The 4,209-nt window shown below is 37.7% G+C and overlaps 1 non-coding gene across 1 annotated transcript; it reads left to right on the top strand.

Annotated features, from left to right (window-relative positions):
- Positions 1-261: 261 nt before the first annotated feature.
- On the top strand, positions 262-364 carry LOC118855614. The gene has a single exon (XR_005010783.1). It is a non-coding gene; the product is annotated as a U6 spliceosomal RNA (small nuclear RNA).
- The last annotated feature ends 3,845 nt before the right edge of the window (positions 365-4,209 follow it).

Here is a 4,209-nt window from a genome sequence, read left to right as displayed (position 1 = left end):
GCTTGTGGTGACTGTGGAGTAGAAGTAGCTCTGAAAACAGCAGCACAAGGCCCCTAAAGCTTGGGAGAAAGTACTCTCTACTCTAAAGGCTGTCATACCCTGACAGAAAACTCAAGAGTAGAGTAGTTGGCTGGGACAATGAGCAGGAAGCATAAAAGGACTCAGACTCAGATTTAGACTAGAGAATCTTTTTTTGGTGACAAAGAAGATCAAAATATACAGCCAGAAGTAGTCAACAAAATCAAAGAGCATACATCAAAAGCCTCCACGCAACACATATACTAAAATTGGAACAATACAGAGAAGATTAGCATGGTCCCTGGGCAAGGATGACATGCAAATTCGTGAAGTCTTCCATTTTTTATCACTTTTTGCACATGATATGATTATTTACTTATCGAATCCTAGAGAATCAAATAAAAAACTTCTTGAAATAATAAACAACTTTAGCAAAGTTCCAGGATATAAAATAAACCCACATAAATCTTTGGCATTCCTATATATTACTAACAAAGTCCAACAGCAAGCGATAGAAAGAGAAATTGCATTTAAAGTTACTGTAGACACTATAAAATATTTGGGAGTCTATCTGCCAAGAGAAACCCAGGGCCTATATGAACACAATTATGAAACACTTCTCACACAAATAAAGTCAGATCTAATTAAATTTAATAACATCAGTTGCTCGTGGTTAGGCCGAGCTAATATAACAAAAATGACAATGTTGCCTAAATTAATTTACTTATTCAGTGCCATACCAATCAAACTACCAAAAAATTATTTTACAGAACCAGATAAAATAATAACAAAATTCGTCTGGAAGAACAAAAAGTCCAGAATATCAAGGGAACTAAGGAAAATAAATGCTAGGGAAGGTGGCCTAGCCATACCAGATATCAAACTGTACTATAAAGCAGCAGTTCTCAAAAATACCTGGTACTGACTAAGAAACAAAGTGGTGGATCAGTGGAATAGGTTAGGTATATAAGATGCAGAAGTTACCGACTATAGCAATCTACTCTTTGATAAACCCAAAGAATCCAGCTTTTGGGTTAAGAATTTGCTATTTCATAAAAACTTCTGGGCAAATTAGAAAATAGTATGGCAGAAACTGGGCATAGACCCACATCTTACACTATATACCAAAATAAAGTCAAATGGGTACATGATTTAGGAATAAAGGCTGATACTATAAGCAATTTGGGAGAGCAAGGAATAGTTTACGTGTCAGATTTATGGGAAAGGGAAGAATTCATGACCCAACAAGAGATAGAGAGTATTATAAAATGCAAAATAGATAATTTTGATTATGCTAAACTTAAAAGTTTCTGTATAAACAAAGCCAATGCAACAAAGATTAGGAAGGAAGCAGAAAATTGGGAGAAAATCTTTACAACCAATGTCTCTGACAAAGGCCTCATATCTGAAATATACAGGGAACTGAGCCAAATTTATAGGAATACAAGTCATTCCCCAATTGAGAAATGGTCAAAGGATATGAACAGGCAGTTTTCAGAGGAAGAAATTAAAGATATCTATCGGCATATGAAAAATGCTCTAAATCACTATTGATTAGAGAAATGCAAATCAAAACAACTCTTAGGTTGGCTAACATGACAAAACAGGAAAATGATAAATTCTGGAGAGGATTTGGGCAAATTGGAACATTAATACACTGTTGGTGGAGTTGTGAACAGATCCAGTCATTTTGAAGAGCAATGCCCACAGGGCTATAAAAATGTACATACTCTTTGACCCAGCAATAACCCTCCTAGGGCTATATCCCAAAGAGACCACACAAGTGGGAAAGGGACCTGCATGTACAAAAATATTTCTATCTGCTCTTTTTGTGGTGGTAAAGAATTGGAAATCAAGGGGATGCCCATCAATTGGGGGAATGGATGAAAAAGTTGTATATGAATGTAATGGAATACTATTGTGCTATAAGAAATGGGGAAGATACGGACTTCATAATAACCTGGAAAGACCTACATGATCTGATGGTGAATGAGAGGAGCAGAACCAGGAGAACACTGTATACAACCATAGACATATTTATTCTGTGATGACTAACTTTGATAGACTTGGCTCTCCTCAGCAATACAAGGTTCAAAGACAGTGCCAAAGGACTCATGATGGAAAAAGCTACATCCAGAGAAAGAACTGGGGAGTCTGAATGCAGATGGAGGCAAACTATTTGATCTCTCTTTTTTCTTTTTTTTCCTCTTTTTTTTTGGTTTTGTTTCTTCTCTCTCGTGATTCATTCTATTGGTCATAAATCTTCTTTGCAACTTGACTATTGTGTAAATAAGTTTAATGTGTAGGTTTATGTAGACTTTTCATCAGACCACATGCCATCTTGGGGGAGATGGGGGAGGGGAGGGAAGGGAAGATAATTTGAAACTCAAGAACATGTAAAAATAAGTGTTGTAAACTAAAAATAAAAAATCTAATTAAAAAAAGCCAGGAAAAATATGAATTAGTCTCAGGCCATGGAAGAGCTCAAAAAGGATTTGGAAAATCAAGTAAGAGAAGTAGAGGAAAAATTGGGAAGAGAAATGAGAGTGATACAAGAAAATCATGAAAAACAAGTCAATGACTTGCTAAAGGAGACCCAAAATAATACTGAAGAAAATAGCACCATAAAAAAATAGACTAACCCAAATGGCAAAAGAGCTCCAAAAAGCCAATGAAGAGAAGAAAGCCTTAAAAGGCAGAATTAGCCAAATGGAAAAGGAGGTACAAAAGACTACTGAAGAGAAACCACCTTAAAAATTAGACTGGAGCAAGTGGAAGCCAGTGACTTTATGAGAAATCAAGAAATTATAAAACAGAACCAAAGGAATGAAAAAATGGAAGATAATGTGAAATATCTTGTTGGAAAAACCACTGACCTGGAGAATAGATCCAGGAGAGATAATTTAAAAATTATCGGACTACCTGAAAGCCATGATCAAAAAAGAGCCTAGACATCATCTTTTAAGAAATTATCAAGGAAAACTGCCCTAATATTCTAGAATCAAAGGGTAAAATAGAAATTGAAAGAATCCACCAAACTCTTCTTGAAAAAGATCCCAAAAGAAAACTAGGAATGTTGTAGCTAAATTCCAGAGTTCCCAGGTCAAAGAGAAAATATTGCAAGCATCCAGAAAGAAACAATTCAAGTATTATGGAAACACAATCAGGATAATACAAGATCTAGCAGCTTCTACATTAAGGGATCAAAGGGCTTGGAATATGATATTCCAGAGGTCAAAGGAGCTAGGATTAAAACCCACAGCATGAGAGAGAGAGAGACAGAGAGAGAGAGAGAGAGAGAGAGAGAGAGAGAGAGACAGAGACAGAGACAGAGAGACAGAGACAGAGAGACAGAGAGAGACAGAGAGACAGAGACAGAGAGACAGAGAGAGACAGAGAGACAGAGAGAGCGAGCTTTTAAACAAAACTTTATTGCTGCTCACAAGGAGAAGAAGAGAACAATCTCTAGTGGGGATAGTCTTAGTGTTCCTACTTCATGCCCTCTGTGAGCAGCACACAAGAGGAGGAGGAGGTATTTATGTTACTTTGAAGGTCCAGATCTTCCTGGGTCAAAGGTGTATAGAAATATAATCAAAAAGCCAGCATGCCTCCAATAGGGGATTGCCCTGTTATCTATAGGACCAGGAAATGAAGTTATTTTCTAAATTGCCTAATAAGGATTGAGAAATGAGGGGCTGAGACATGGGGAACCTAACTCTAACGGCTCCATTCCAACATCAGCCTGGGGAGGTATAATCTTGGTATACATGCATCCTAGGGGGCTGGGGCTCTATGATACTTATTAGTCTTGGGGGACTGGAGCTGCATGAAGTCCATAAGCTTTGGCATACATGCATCCTGGGGGACTGAGGCCATACCAGTAAAACTGGTTTTCATGGGCTCATCACATGGACCTTTCTCTCTCTGTCTCTCTCTAGCTCTATCTCTCCTCCCTTCCTCCCTCTTTCTTATCTCATTTTTGCTCCTCACAACAATGCTGTGAGGTAGGTGCTATTATAATAATCATTTTATAGTTGAGGAAACTGAGGCAAAAGAGGTTAAATGACTTGCCCAAGGTCATTAGTGTCTGAGGCTAGATTTGAACTCAGATATTCCTGATTCCAGGCTCAGGACTCTATCTACTGCACCACCTCAGTGCCTACATATGCATGTAGTCCTTGTGGAAAATCC

This window comes from Trichosurus vulpecula, chromosome 6 (assembly GCF_011100635.1).
Source record: "Trichosurus vulpecula isolate mTriVul1 chromosome 6, mTriVul1.pri, whole genome shotgun sequence".
Taxonomy (NCBI): Eukaryota; Metazoa; Chordata; class Mammalia; order Diprotodontia; family Phalangeridae; genus Trichosurus; species Trichosurus vulpecula.
This window is presented reverse-complemented; position numbering and strand designations above follow the sequence as displayed.